We start from the raw sequence: 14314 nt of genomic DNA, 5'->3' as shown, positions 1-14314 counted from the left end.
GTACATTTCTTGCTCATGGCAGACCAAAGTTGTTGGGGTAACAGCTTCATGAGGCAGCGCATGGACCTAGGCCCCTCCACTCTTGCTGCTCTGTAACTTCCTGGCTATGTGACTATGTTCTCAGAGCAGCTGAGGTTGGGGTGCCCTCTGCACACTCTTGCCTGGGCCTGGTTCTGCTGTGTGGTGGATGCTGGGCCCTCTGAAGACGGTACCAACAACGATATGGACCAGTCAGCAATAGGACACGTTTCCTAGCAGTGACATGACGTGGAGATTTCTCTTCGTGTAAAAGATGAGAGCACCTCCCCACCACCCCATGGGTCACAGGAAGGGTCATTGCAAGAGGACTGTAGAGACTCTGGAGCCCATGGACCTGGATTCAAACTCAGTTCAACCACTTCTGCTTCGAACACTAGGCAAAATACCTTCTCTGAGCCTCGCACTCCTCATCTGTATAATGTAACAAAGCAAAGTAATTTAATCAATGTGTTCAACAATGCAATAGACACTCAAGAGGTAGTTGTGTACCAGCCCCTCCCTCAGCCAATACCTCATGATTCTCAGATGCCCACAGATCTTGGGTTCCCAGCACCTAGCACAATGCTTGGCCCTTAGTAAGCCCTCAAAATTTTTCTTCTGTAAAATAACTTCTTTTTCCCTGAACCTACACACACAGAAATGCATCAAGACTGGGATCTTACATGTAAATGACAGTGATAGTCACAACTAGACAATGTCTTCAACCTGAGTTTCATAAAAATTAAAGCTATCTGCTCAACCGGGACTTCTATTTTACAAAGTGCCACCGCTTTCCTTCTGCGTTTCCAACATGATTCGACTCACATGCAGAGTCCAGAAGGCTGAAATCAAGTCCAGGTGCATGAAATCAAGTCTAAATCCCTTCGCATTTCTATGGTCCTCAACAAGCACCCCGTACATAGGGGTGTCAGCCCCTTGTAGTGAACCCTCTCAGGCTGTGGGAGGGGAGGCCGGACTCCACCGCAGCCTGGAGAGGAGCAGGCAGGCATTTCTGTCTCCTTGGCTCCAGCCTCTGCATCCTCCCTCCAAAATGGAGCAGTTTCCAGGGCTGCCTGCATCACACTTGGCAAACCACGACTTTAGCGGGTATAACTTCAACAAGTCATTTATTTTGTTAAATCCCTGGACATCATTAGCTCATTCTCGGCACCAGAATATACTGATCTCCTTGCCTTTGGGGCCAATGAAATGTGCTTTCCTAAGCCCTACTTAGCTCTCTCTCCTCTGTGATCATATAGGATTTGGCAACTCTGACCAACCATAACTAATTGGTTGTGTTCCCCTTGCCTCTTGCAATAAAAAGCCAGTAAAAGAAAATCCATTTTTGTGTGATGCATAAATCATGCCTGTTCCAAACCCTAAAAACCTGGAATGGGAGGAAGGCTTCAGCATTCTGACGCAGGCCTTCTCCTTGCGTGTACATCTTCAGTACATGCACACCATTTGCTTCACTGCGTACACACACAGATCATCGCAAAGTTCCGACGGCTGCTTCTCGCTCCTCCTGTGACAGTTAACCAGATGCTGGTTGTTTTAAGGCCAGTAAACCAATACTGCTTGAAGCAATTTCAAGTACTGGCCAGGTTTGCTCTCTGCCCAATTCCTGGGAGATTTCCTATGTCATGCAGATAGGCAATTATAACCTTGGATTTCGTGAGTTGCAGGAGGATGAGGAGTGACTAAATACCAGAGGATCTTCAACAAGGAAAGTGCCAGGGATGAGAAGACGGACAGTCACACGAACTGCTATGAAGCTGGTTCCACTTCTGAGTCCCAAGACTCTAGTAACAGATTTCCAGCGGGGAAATAGATCCCGAGGAAGCTTGTGCTTTAGCTTCCGCCTTGAGACAGGTCACGTGGTGTGATAGTCAGACTCAAGGGATTTGCCTGTAGGAGCCAGAAGGAAGGGGACCTGCATTCACACCCCACCTCCATGACCTGCCTCTACTTGCCTGACTCAGGGAAGGCCCCACCTTGAGGTCTGGGGTGCCCTGTGTATGAAATATACGCACATCCCATCAGCACATCCTAAATGACAGTGTAACAGAGGAGGGTTGGTTCTCACTATAAATTCTAAGAACTTGACCACATTTATTGGTTGTACCTGGAATTTGTTTCATAGATGCCGTAGTCCAAGTGCCTATTCTTGGCTCCCCGAAAGAAATTTCAATAAGAATTCCCTTCTCCAATAAATACCAACATAAGAATTGCCCAACAAACCGGCCTTTTGTGAAAATGAGTGGCCCCGAGGGAGGCATCTCCAGGCTCACATTGCCCAAGTTCGCTCAGTGGTCTACCAACTGAGTGCTGGCATCTCTCCACCTAGAATTTCTTTGTAAAGGAATCTGGCCCAAGTACAATCTTTCTTATTATCTAGAATCACTGCTTCAGCATGAGTACAGAACAGATTAAAGGCTGATTGATAACACCCTACACGGTGAAGAGTTCTCCAAGATACTTCCTGATACACAAGATGGCCTCCTCACAGAGGCCATACCATTATCTATGGGAAGTGCTTATCTCCACACTTGGAAATAAGGTCAGAGAGCAGGTGGCGAGTCTCTCCACTGTCACACTGGGACGTTCTTTCCCAGGCCCCACCAGGCTATTTCATCATCGCAGCAAATGCCTGGTCTCACATGGCTATTTACTATGAATTACAGATTCAGACTCTGTAAGTTACATGAGAGCTCAGATCTTTTCTGGTAAAGAGGCAAATAATTTCTGCCCGCAGGAAAAGATACATTCAATATATATAAACGGCCTTGAAAGACATTCACCAGCTTTGTATCTGACCCAGCCTGCTTGCGCTCACATTCCTCCTTTAATGTCTGTGAATACCCTGCTCCTTAAATACTCTTTGAACAAGCTTTATCAACTTCCTGGCTCCCTCGTTAATAAGTTAATAAATCTCTTTTTTTCTATTAACCCTCACCCAAAGATATTTTTTTCCATTGATTTTTAGAGAGAGTGGAAGGGACAGAGGGAGAGAGAGAAACATCAGTGTGAGAGAGGCACATTGATTGGTTGCCTCCCACAAAAGCCCTGACTGGGGCTAGAGATTGAACCTGCAATCCAGGTATGTACCCTTGACTGGGAATCAAACCCTTGACCCTTTCGGTGTGGGCCAACACTCTAACCACTAAGCCACACAGGCTAGGGCGAGTTAATAAATCTCTGACGTTTGTTCATTCTATATTTGAGTGAGAGTCGGGCTTTGAAATTATGTCATATCCATAAGACAGAAGAACAAGCCATCGCCTGAAAGCAGCTCAGGCGGGAGTACCCAGAAGGTGGGTCCACTTGGCTCTGCTGTCCTGGGGAAACGGAGAGCCACGATCTCCCCTTCGAAGCACGCAGAGGGCAGACAAGTCCCAGTGAAGCTCTGCCAGCATTGCCATCCATCACCCAATGTTACGGGTTAAAGGTGTCACCCCGAATTCATGTGCTAGAGTCCTAAGCCCACAGTATTTCAGAATGGGACCTTATTTGGAAATAGGTTCATTGCAGATGTAACTAGTTAAGATGAGGTCCTGATCCAATAGGACTGGTGTCTTTATAAGAAGAGAAGAGACACAGAGAGAAGATTGTGTAAGGACAGAGATTAAAGTTACATGTCTACAAGCCAAGGTCTGCTGGCAAACTCCAGGAGCTGGACGAGGCAGGAAGGAGCCTCCCCCGAAGCCTCCAGGGGCGTGGGGCCGCTAACACCCCGATCTTGGTCCTTGTTTGGTGGCCAGGACATGGACACACCAATGTGCACAGCCTTCCTGAGGACTGAGTCTGGCTGGCTGCGCTGAGAGGGCGTGGCAGCTCCACCGTGGTGCCTTGAGCGTGACAACTGGCCGGTCCGTGGAGGTTAAAAACTGACTCTTCATGTGTTCAAATAGCTGAGTCAATCCTAAAGGCTCGGGAGGCTGCTATAAATATTTTGGATACTCTCCAAACATTTCTAGACCTCTTCAAGCTCCAAGTGAAAACAGTTCTTCTTTTTTAATTAATTAAAGCAGAGCTCATCGTTTTGTTTGAAACTTGCAGGGTTCAGCAAAACGTCAGCACTCGTGAGGAGATGTGTGCCACAGTTTATTCAATTTCCTTTTAATAACTTTGTTTACGTGTCACCAGCATTCATGTCCAGGATTCCATTTCTGTCCGCACTGGTGGGTGTGTCCCCACTGAGCTCACAGCATGACTCCGTTCCTCCCAAGACTGCCTTCCATCACGTTTTCCTCGGCTTCCAGCCAGCCATGAACTCGGATCCGACCAAAATACTCTACTGCCATCCCCACTGCTGCCCGTACGGAGCTGCATTTAAATCCTTCCTCTCCTGGAGAAAGAGTCATCTGGGACACACCTATTAGAGAAAAAGTGGGGAGGTGACATCCATGCTGAAGCCCAGTTCTGATTTGATCAGTTCATATAACCACACTTCCTTCCTAGACTCAAGGGGAGAGACGAGTACTAAACTCCCTTTCTACGCATTTGCTTGGTTTCCCTAAAAACTCTTCCCCAGTCCCCATCAAAGAGGGGAGGCTTTTGAAACTCCTAGGGATTCTCTAAATCTTGTTTTTAAGACTGTTCATGACTCCTTTTAGGTAAACATTAAATGACAAAGCAGACCTGGGGCCTGTCTATGCATGCTAACTCTTCCACGCTTCTCCCCAGTTTTAACCCATCAAATGCCCAGGGTGCAACATGGCCCCTCCAAGGCCAGGGGGCAGAGCGAGTGCCCCACTTTCCCCTGAGAGACCCTAACTGTCACCTGCTCCTTTATGCTGCCAGGTTTGGGCTCAGCAGTACCATTCAGTGCCTTCTCCAGAACAATTGGAATCACTTCCTAATTCTTGTTGTGAAAACTAAGTGAGCCGCCTCTGTCTTCAGAGACCATTTGCTGGGTAAGATGGTTATCGGTATAATTTTCCAAATGAATAAACTAAGTTATATGACTTTTCAAAGATCCTTGATGACTGTTACAGATAAGAGAAGGCAACAGTCAAATGAGTAATCAGATAATTCACCCCAACAAACCAAGCAATCCTAATGACCCTGTAATTAGGTTGCTTTAGCCTAAGCACCGAAGCACGCCGCATGCACGCCGTGCACACAGCTGGCCTCACAGCTGGCCTCGGGTCGTCAGAGAGACCGCCCAGGGAAGACGCTTTCAGCTGAGCGTGTGTAACGCTTGTCTGGGTGGAGAGTCCCCGGCCTCACACGCGGTTGTGCCTCTGTCATTTACTTAAACCTTCTCAGTTTCTATAAAAGTTCCTCTTTATGCAACAGTGAATGCTCACCCTCAGAGGGCTTTGTTGGTATTTGTAAATTCTACAGGTTATAGTAATACATGCTCATTGTGAAAAATTCAGTAAGTGCAGAAAGATACGAATAAAGCAAATAGGGAATTTCCCCTCCCTCCCACAGGTAGCTGCTGTCAGCAGCGTGTCCCCAGGCTGTCTACGACCCAAACAGTCATGGAGATGGTGTTTTCCGCACACATCCCCTATTCAAGGCATATGGCAGTTCCTCCCTCCTTCTTACAGCTTCGACCCGGGACATTCTGAGGCCACAGTTCGGCCCCTCCTAGAAACACATGCTCACAGCTTATCATCAGAAAGGACCTTCCCTAGAATATGGCATCTCTCTCTCTCTCTGGTTCCGTGAAAGCTGTCGATTATCCTAGAAACCATGGTTCTTGGGCGGTTCCCTTAGAGCAGTGGTTCTCCACCTTCCTAATGCCACGACCCTTTAATACAGTTCCTCATGTTGTGGTGACCCCCAACCATAACATTATTTTCGTTGCTACTTCATAACTGTAATGTTGCTACTGTTATGAATCGTAATGTAAATATCTGCTATGCAGGATGTATTTTCATTGTTACAAATTGAACATAATTAAAGCATAGTGATTAATCACAAAAACAATATGTAATTATATATGTGTTTTCCGATGGTCTTAGGCAACCCCTGTGAAAGGGTCATTCGACCCCCAAAGAGGTCGCAACCCACAGGTTGAGAACCGCTGCCTTAGAGTCTAAGCATCTCCCTGTTTGGGGCCGCCGTCTAGGTAAAACCTTTACACTGTCTATTGCCCTCACGGGCCTTCGTTTCCAGAGTTTCCCATAGGCCGGGCCTCCCAGCAGGTGGTCTGCCTCCTTCCTTCAGGTACCTCAAAGAAACCTGAACCAGACATCTCTGGGGGGACCCGAGTGATGCAGGAGGCCCATCATCTAACCCTTGTCTTTTGCACCTGGGCCATGAGGAAGAAACCAAAGGCCCTTTGTTGGGCTTGGGCATTCACTCACTGTCAAACTTGGGACTGAAAGGATGGTCCCATCCAGACCAAAACAGTCACATGGCACTTCAGTTCCCCACAACTCTCAATGGCTTCCGTGTACCATCTAAAGAAGGTCCAAATGCCTTAGCTGAGAACACAAACCCCTCCACTCTCCTCTGCTTTTCCCCCTATTCCAGAATTTATCAACAGAGGCACACATGTCGCTTCGTGTAGTAAATTTGTGGGTGAGATTGTCTGCACAAGGCAAGGGTGTTCAGTACCCCCAGCTCTGTCCTCTAATTGCCAGTGATGCTCCCCAATCACCGTGACAATGGAAATGACTTCCACACATTCTCCAGCCCCAAGGGTCACCACAGCCTTGAGCACCTCTGCACATCAACATGAGGGGTGCCAGTCAGTATGGCCAACGCAGGACCTTGCACCACCCATTTCTTCAGCTCTTCTCCCCACTCTCACCAACCCCTCAAGCACCAGAAGGAAACCACAATGAAACGCTAACGCACTTCTGAGGAGGGAGAGACCAGAGCCAGCCTGAGGGCGGGAGTCAGAAGAGCGATGGGAGGAGGAAGCATCACAAGCTCCAAGCAGCGGGTCCAGCAAAACACCAGCTCAAAGCAAACCCAGCTCTCCTGTGCTGAATGCACAACACGTTTCATGCCGTGTGTGTGTGTGTGTGTGTGTGTGTGTGTGTGTGTGTGTGTGTGTCTGTGTGTGTGTGTCCCTGCTTGGCCCAGTCTGGAAGGATCCTGGTCAGAGGCCATGAGTCATAACTTTGACAGTTGAGCCGTCTCAATGGGAGGATGTGAATCCAGACTTCCAGGGCATGAGCCTCATCCCTTGGGGAGCGGGGACGCCGGCTGAGCACTGCCAACTGCTGCGGAGTGCTCTGACTTCCTTCTGGGACATCCCGAGGTCGCCTGTTCCAGGAGCAGGTCACCCGGCTGGAGTGTTCGGTCCTCAGAACATTATCAAGAAGCCCTCACGAGTTGTTGTACACCTAGAACGACCAGCTTGTGTCTCGCGGGGACATGTTCGGTCCTCACCCCTCATATCTCAAGTGAGAAGGATTTCAGCCAAGATATCCCTCGGGTGGAGGGGGAGGGTGCTCTCTGCCCATCTGCGAACACAGCCTTAGAGGCCCAGTAAAAGGAAGTACCAGTGGTGCCGAGCATGGCGGGGGCAGTTTGGGGCTTCCTGTCCTTGAAAGCAGCGCCTGATTTCCTGAGGCCACAAGACCCAAATGTCTGGGTGTTGCATGCCAAGCTGCAGGGTATCCAGGCTTCTGGAACATACCTGCTTTCTGTGTAGATCCGGCTGATTTCTCTCCCGAAAGAGAGAGTGTGGTGCAGGCAGCCCAGCTGCAGTCAGCAGCCCCAGGCTCTTGCTCTCAGCCAAAGGGCCATTGCCAAGATTTCCCCTCCCTCTAACGAAGCCTTGGCAGTGTAGGCAGGTACGTACGCTGGCTATGCTGGCTCTCTCCCATCTCAGGGTCGGGGGAGAGGCCTCATTTGGCCACACAGAGTCTTGTTGGCATCAAAGACCTTCCTGCTTTCAGCCAAGAAGTTCCATGTCCACCCCTCCTGGGCCTTCTTAGAGCCTCACTGACAAGGAACCCGTTGTAAAGGGGAGACTTCAATTCAAAATCCACTTGAAGTGTGTTCAGAGTTACTTAGCTAACAAAATTTACTGGGGGTGCTAAATGGGTGCAAAAAGAACATTTTTCCAGTTGGCTTTGCAAAAATATAGATCTTTGTCACAATTATAAAATTAAAGGCCACCTGTTATGTGGTGTAATGAGTGGGGGAATGTGACATTACCTCCTTCCATGGAGACATCAGTCGGTGCCAGATGCCACAGTCCAGCACCCCATGAAGACGTTTCCTGGGAACTATGACTCCATTAGATGGTCACGGCAGCAAAGAGTAGACAGATCAAGCCCTACAAAATAATGCCGAGTTTTCAGAATTTTAAAATACACGTCTACTAGGAAGCTGACTCACAAGCTTTTCTAACAAATATTTTTATCAGCCAGAAGGGAAAAAATGTTCTGAAAAAAGTTACTGAAAGCTCTAAAAATGTAAGCTTTTATATCACTGGACATTTATCTACACCTCCAATACAACAAGTTATTCTTCTAAATAAGGGGCATCTGTTGCATTTTGTCTGCCCAGCAACCTTTCCTTTTTGGAGCTCTGCCCTGCCACTCAGGGCTGTTGATCACATGGCATATTTCCAGTTAGAGCTGTCTATGCACGTCCCGATCATGAGTGGGAGCGCAGCCCATGCAAGGCCAGCCGACTCCTCCCTGGAATGCCAGTGGGAGTGCTGTGGAACCATGGAAGCTTCCTCCGGACCTGAGGACATTACAAGCTGAGAGCGGCTGTGCCAACGGAGCCACTCCCAAAGGAAACAGAACTTCAGGAGAAATCCATCTGAAACCCTGAGGTCAGCGCAAGCCGGGACTTCTCAGTTACTCAAACCAATGCATTCCCATTTGCAGTGTAAGCACGTTTGCATTGAGTTTCTGCTCATGCAGCCAAACTGGCCTTAAGCAACACATTACTGAAATCTCCAAGTCTTGCTGCAGTTATCCCTGGGCAATGGCATCCCAGGACACAGGCTTTGTCCAAACACGGGTGCATGAGGATGACCATGGCAAAATATTTATGCTACCTTGGTCATCCCTGCTTCTGGGGTCCCCGCAGACCGGCAAGCCATGGAGCTGGCTGGATGTCTCGGTGACCCCACCTGGCATCATCATCCATCCAGCCGCACCCTTCCCATGATTCTCAGCTCCCACAAGGTGTCTCTGGGGTGATTGGTTCTGGCAGCTCCTTGTGCTAGAGCTGAGCATGGGATGTTTTGGACTGAACTAACACTTGATCAGTAGTAGCCCCTCTATAGTAGACGTGTTCAATAATGAGACTGTCGCCCTCTTCTTCCCTTCTAAGACCAGCAGGGAGTCAGCAGTGGAAGCCATGTGGCTGCAGCAGGGCTGGGGAGTCAGGCATGGCTTCCATTTGGACATCCCAAGCAGTTTCCATTCACTGTCTCATTGAATTGCCATACTACGCACCAACAGTTAGGACGTGTCATGCCATTTTGCAGATAAGGAAGTTTGGGGTGGAGAATAAAAGTGACTTGGGAAAGGTTACATTACATGGAAGAGGTGAACTGTGTATTTCCAATTTAAAGGTCCTCCTTTTCCCACCATGCACCTCCTCCCTGCCCCATCTTCTCCCCTCCCTTCTTTCATCCCTCTCCTGCCTCCCTTCCTCCCTGCACCTGCTCAGCAAACTCACCAGGACTAGAATCAGGACTCACAAAGGTGAGGTTCCACATTTCAGACTAAGGAGGGGTTAATCAGGCTATGGTAGGCAGCCTTGCCTGGAAATGGGTGTTGCTTCTATGGGAAGATCTCTACGGAATTCCATACAACCACTTATATTTAGCACTAAATACCACCAACAGTAACAGGATACAAAGGGCACAGAGTAGGGAGAGCAAAAATCTTCTTCTACAGCAAGATTTTTGATGTTAAAAACAAATCTTCCCTTGAAAACCAGAATAAGATGGTCACCCTCAGCAAAGGCCCTGAGGACTTTTCCACAAAGGGATTTTCACCTTAACGAGATCTGACCACCTTCACTCACTATGGTGAGCAGTGTTACAAACGTTTTACCACAACCCACAGTTATGACATTTTACATCATGAGCCAGTGCACACTCAGAAAACAGATATAGTGGAAATGAAGAACTCACATCTGATAAACTCTGATATCCTATACCTATTCTGTATCATTAAAAAACTGCTCGTTAACAAAATACTAAATTGATTTCAAGACCTACCAGTGGGTTGCAAACCATGAAAGAAACATTTACCAACTAATTCTATGAGGCCAGCATTTCTTGGATACTAAGCCAGATAAAGATAATACAGGAGAAGGAAATACTATCATAAATAATACATCATGACCAATGGGGTTTATTCCAGGGATTCAAGGTTTGTTTATTTAACACTTGAAAATCAATCAAGGAAATTCACATATTAATAAATGAAAAAAAGAAAAACATAGGATTGTCTCAATAGATCAGGGGTGGGCAAACTTTTCGACTCGAGGGCCACAATGGGTTCTTAAACTGGACCAGAGGGCCGGAACAAAAGCATGGATGGAGTGTTTGTGTGAACTAATATAAATTCAAAGTAAACATCATTACATAAAAGGGTACGGTCTTTTTTTTTTTTAGTTTTATTCATTTCAAAGGGGCCGGATCCGGCCCGCGGGCCGTAGTTTGCCCATGGCTGCAATAGATGCACAAAAAGCATTTGACAAAATCTAATACCCATTCCTAATTTTAAAAATCTCACATGATATTATTAGTAGAAGAAACGTCCTCATATTGATAAAATGCATCTATGAAAATCCTACAGCTAACATTACACTTAATGGTGAATTATTTCTCTAAAATCAGAAATAAGACTGGGATACCCACTATCTACTATTTCTACTCAACATTGTAGTGGAGGTTGCTAGACAATCAATAAGGCAAGAAAAGAAGTAAAAAGCACCCAGATTGGAAAGGAGAAAGTAAAGTGTCTATATTTATAAACAACATGATCATCTATGTAAAATATGTTATTGAATCTACCAAAAAAGCAACGAAACAAAAAATTTAGTTATGCAAAGTTGTAGGATAGAAGGTAAATATACAATAATCAAGTGTTTTAATAATCATAAATTGAAATAAAAAAACATTTACAATAGCATGAAAAATACAAAATATTTAGAAACAAATTCAAAATGCATCATTATCCCAAATGAAAAACTTTTACCTATAAAACTTCTGGAAGAAAGTCTTTGTGGCCTTGGGTTAGGCAAATATGATTCCAAAAGTAGAATTCACTTAAAAATAATAAATTGTACTTCAAAATTAAGAACTCTGCCTTTTGATAAAGCAGAGTTTTCATTCCTTAATGGAATGAAAAGACTAGTCACAGATTGGAAGTAACTATTTGTAAATCACACATCTGATAAAGGACTTATATCCGGAATATTTAAAGAACTCTTAACAGTCAACAAATAACTCACTAATTGGAAAAGCAAACATCCCAAGAAAAAGGAAAAAAAAGAGAAAATTTAAACAGAGACTTCATAAAAATATATATATTTGGATGGCAACAAGCACATTAAACAACATCATTAGTTATTAACAGCATCATTAGTTATTAGAAAAGTGCAAATTCAAGCCACCTACTGGAATGGCTAAAATTAAAATGACTAGCCATCTCAAGTGTTGGTGGGGATGTGGCGCAACTGGAACTCATACACTGCTGGTGGGAATGAAAAATGGTAAATCACCTTCAAAAACAGTTTGTCACTTTCTTAAAAAGTTAAACAAATACCTATCATATGGTCCAATCATTTTGTTTCGAGATATATCCCCAAGAGAAATGAAAGTTTATGTGCATACAAAAACTTGTATGCAAATGTTCATAGCCACCTTATGGGTAATAACCAATAACTGAAAGCAAGCCAAATGTACAACAGGTGAATGATGAACAAATTTTAACACATCCATACATGAGAATACTACTGAGTAATAAAAAGGAATAAACTATCGAAACATGCAACAATGTAGATGAACCTGAAAATAAATTTGCTAAGTGAAAGAATACAGACAAAAAAAGTCTACATGCTGTACGACTCCTTTTATGTAAAACTCCAGAAAATGCAAACTATCCTATAGTGACAGAAAGCTGACCAGTGGTTTTGCCTAGTGATGGGTATGAGGGTTTATGTTCAGGAGGGAGGATTTACCAAAGGGCCTGAGGAGATGTTTCTGAGTGATGGGCATGCTCCTAACTTGACTGTGGTGGTGGTTTTCACAGGTATATCCATACATCAGAGATCTATCAAAACTTATGCAAGCAGTATATTGTATTACCACTATAGTGCAATAAAGCTGTTCAAAAAAATCAAACAAATAAAAACCAATTGTGAATGGTCTGGTCAGTACCCAACACTATGTCTTCTTTTAAGACACTTGGCCCTTGAACAACATAGGTTTGAATTGTGCAGTTATAGACAGATTTGAATTGTCCACTTATAGACAGATTTTTTGAAATAAATACACAGTCAGCCTCCCATATCCCTGGGTTTCATGTCCATAGATTCCCAACCATGGGTAGAAAACAGTATTTTAGATCCCTGGTTGGAAATGCATGGACATAGAGAGCTGACTCCATGTGTTGTTCTATGATATCTTATATAAGGGACTTGAGCATCCACAGACTTTGGTATCTGAGTGGGGGTCATGGAACCAATCTCCCCTGAATACCTAGGGATGACTGTAGTTAAGTTTTGGGGGAGTCAAAATTTATACATGAATTTTTGACTATATGTGGGGAGGGTCAGCACTAAGTTGTCCAAGGGTCAGCTGTACTCAATTCACATTTATTGAGTGCACACCTAAATAAATGGTTTTATTGCCTTGAAATCATCACCCACAGATGTGGTGACAGGAGAATACAGAAGTTTCATTTCCCTACAAACACCTCATTTCCTACCCACCTCCTACCCACCTCCTACCCCACCTCTACACTTTCATCTCAGTTTTTTTTAAAATATATTTTTTATTGATTTTTTACAGAGAGAAAGGGAGAGGGATAGAGAGTTAGAAACATTGATGAGAGAGAAACATCAATTTAGCTGCCTCCTGCACACTCCCTACTGGGGATGTGCCTGCAACCAAGGTATATGCCCTTGACCGGAATCAAACCTGGGACCCTTCAGTCTGCAGGCCGACGCTCTATCCACTGAGCCAAACCAGTTAGGGCTCATCTCAGTTTTTATCCTTAGAAAGAGCCACTGGCTCTCCACCTCCTGACCACAGGCTGGTTGTCCACATAAAGCTTCCATTGCCCTGGATCTAACCTTCCCCTTGTGGAGGTGAGCTGTCTACTTCATCGTTGCTATTTCAGGGGATATAAAACAGTGCCCGACAACTCTTTCCAATTTCGGAACACATTATCCAGTTTATTTCTTATCTATTTCCTGCATTGGTAACTAGGTTGAAAATTGTGGGCTTTAGCATGGATCAGACCTCCTCCACTACTCCCCATATTTGCTTTCTGCGTTCTATAGTTATCAAAATCACAATGAGCAAGCGTGAATGCATTTTATTAAACGAAGTTTCTGCATAATGGGAGGTATGGTAATTATGGGGGTACCAACTCAGTAGAAGGGGTGAATGGGGAACGGAAGTGAGGTCCATGCTAACAGGTCAGGGGACCTGAACAGCTCCATCCAGTGGGACCATACTGGTGCCTGGTCACCTGAAGCAGTGAGCCCACCCCACGCAGACCCTTCCAGAGGGGCATCGCAGAGGCCAGGATGTTCACTCTTACTGGGACCAGCTTCTGGGAATGACATGCGCTCTAAAAACTCTCTTCTCCACACACACACAAATGATGCAGAAACTAATTGCAAACAATTTCTAGTAGTTTGCACACTCCCTGAAATCTATCCGTGGGCCACTGGTTTAGAACCCCCAAGAAATAATGAACAGAAGTGCCCGCACACAGGTCTTTCCAAGCTCTGCGGTGTTGGCAGCACTCTCAGCACTAGGCTGCACGTGAGTCGCGAGCTGACAAGGCAGTGCCTGGTGACTAGTTCAGACACGGATGCAGATGACTTATCTATTAAATTGTTAATTCTATTTGAAGATGGTCCTCATGAGCATTCACTTCCCCGAATTGAACGTATTCATGCTCATTAACCTACCTTTAAACCCATGGCCTAAAAATAATTGCACCAGCAATGACATTTCATTCTCCCACTGTGAAAGGGGAGAAGAAACGGGTCTGGACCTCAAGTGTTGAACCCACAAGCAACATGACCAACCATTTGGGGAGGAGGTGACTTGCTGTCCCCTTTCTCATCACGTTGGGGTTCAGGGGGGTATCGGAATAGGAGTCTCCAG

General features: G+C 45.5%; 1 long non-coding RNA gene across 1 annotated transcript in view; it reads right to left on the bottom strand.

The window, feature by feature from the left end:
• LOC106728058 overlaps positions 1 to 14314 on the bottom strand; it is a 48466-nt gene that overhangs the window by 33422 nt on the left and 730 nt on the right. The window contains exon 2 of the long non-coding RNA XR_001364304.1: positions 8149 to 8269. This is a non-coding gene — a long non-coding RNA (uncharacterized LOC106728058). The remainder of the gene's footprint in view (positions 1 to 8148; positions 8270 to 14314) is intronic.

Source organism: Myotis brandtii, unplaced genomic scaffold, assembly GCF_000412655.1.
Source record: "Myotis brandtii unplaced genomic scaffold, ASM41265v1 scaffold528, whole genome shotgun sequence".
In the NCBI taxonomy this organism is placed as follows: Eukaryota; Metazoa; Chordata; class Mammalia; order Chiroptera; family Vespertilionidae; genus Myotis; species Myotis brandtii.
Note: the sequence above shows the minus strand (reverse complement) of the source record. Positions and strands in the feature narration are given on the sequence as shown.